The following is a 1,636-nucleotide window of genomic DNA, read 5'->3' as shown; positions in this document are numbered from 1 at the left end:
GCTCATGCTGCATATGCTTAAGCACCGATGCCATTTACGTATTTGTTCCATGTGGTCATTTGTCTGCGATGATTGCGTGAGACATCTGGAAGATATTGTCCACTTTGTCGTGAAACGTTCTCAACATATATTCGTGCGATATCAACATAAAATGAACTATCGTGTCTTCAATACAAAGTTTGTACTGAAGACACGATAGTTCATTTTATGAACACGAAGGTTTTTATCAAAAACAAGATACCATTGATTCGTATTGCTACATACTTCTCTAAACAATACATTTTTTTTTATTTCTGTCTACACGAAAGTTTTTATCAAAACAATATTACAAAAATGGTCTTGTTTTATAATAGGGTAACATTGACAGCCTGTAAAGCATTAATTATCCATGTTGGATAGTCTTCATTTGGATAAATTATCAACATATAGTCCTGTATGAATCTAGGGAATCTTTGCTCTTTAATATACTGTCTCTCATGAGCTTTATTTGGAATGCAATATTGTGAACGGTTAATAGATGACACGATACTGTCTCCACAGTGGCGATTTGATGTAGATAAGTGCGAGAATAAGTTTTGCAAGTTACTACACTCGCACGATTCATCTATTGGTCTCGAGTCTTTTATATCGTATCTACTTCAAATTGAGCTGTCCCGTTTTCATCACCGCATAACCAAATCTTTGAAAGTTTTAGGGTAATGTTTTGAAATTTCCTTCTACGCAATCGAGTATGTATTTTATGAAATACTTACAGCAGTTCTTGTCGGAAATACACAATCGTACATATCAATACCTAACGCACTGCATGCAATTAAATCTATTGCGAATCCAACACCCATGAGATATCGCGGTTTATTCTTTGGAAGGATATTCGTTGAAAAGTGGACCATTCTCCAAAAATAATCTTTGCTCTCACCACCATTGAAATAAAAGAATCCCCTAACAGCACAAACCTCCTGAGGACGTCCAAAGGACGTCTGTATGTCCTTTGAACATTCTAAGGACATCCCCAGGATATATCCCGGATAAAGTGTGTTATTAGAGTCACTATTGTATTATGTAAGATTTAGATATTTCTGTATTATACAAAAATCTATTTATTAGTTATATGTATCGACAAATAATTCAGTATCTATCTCAAACCTCCTACAGCATTCACCTCCCACTTAATTAATTGACGTGCATATTCGGATCGTAGTTCGGGATTAAGACTATCTTGTACAATTGGAAATATACTCTGCTCATCTGGTCTTTCATGCGCTAACAAACAACGGTCCAGCCAACGTATTGTTCTCAAATGGTTTGTGTTAAATGCAGGGTTGGTAAAAAAAAACGTTTTAAACGTGTTTTAAACAGTTTAAAACATGCTTAATTGATGTTTTTAATATGTTTTAAATATGTTTTTTTTATAGTACTGTTCAAAGCATATTTGAAGCATTAAAAACATATTCAAGAAGAAACATAATATGTTTTATTCTTAAAAAAAAACATTAGTCTTTACCAACCCTGGTTAAATGACACTAGCTTAAGCCAGGCTATTTAGACAATATATTATTTAGAAAATGTATTTACAAAAATAATTGTACCTATGCACTGTTTCTTTTACTCTTGATCCGGTTAAAGTACTACTAAAAAC

The 1,636-nt window shown here is 33.4% G+C and overlaps 1 pseudogene; it reads right to left on the bottom strand.

Annotated features, from left to right (window-relative positions):
- Positions 1 to 344: 344 nt before the first annotated feature.
- Positions 345 to 1,628, bottom strand: LOC108767181 (probable queuine tRNA-ribosyltransferase; annotated as a pseudogene).
- Between the last annotated feature and the right edge of the window lie 8 nt (positions 1,629 to 1,636).

This window comes from Trachymyrmex cornetzi, unplaced genomic scaffold (genome assembly GCF_001594075.2).
Source record: "Trachymyrmex cornetzi isolate Tcor2-1 unplaced genomic scaffold, Tcor1.1 scaffold1205, whole genome shotgun sequence".
Classification (NCBI taxonomy): domain Eukaryota; kingdom Metazoa; phylum Arthropoda; class Insecta; order Hymenoptera; family Formicidae; genus Trachymyrmex; species Trachymyrmex cornetzi.
The sequence above is the reverse complement of the archived record's forward strand: the minus strand, read 5'-3'. Positions and strand labels throughout refer to the sequence as shown.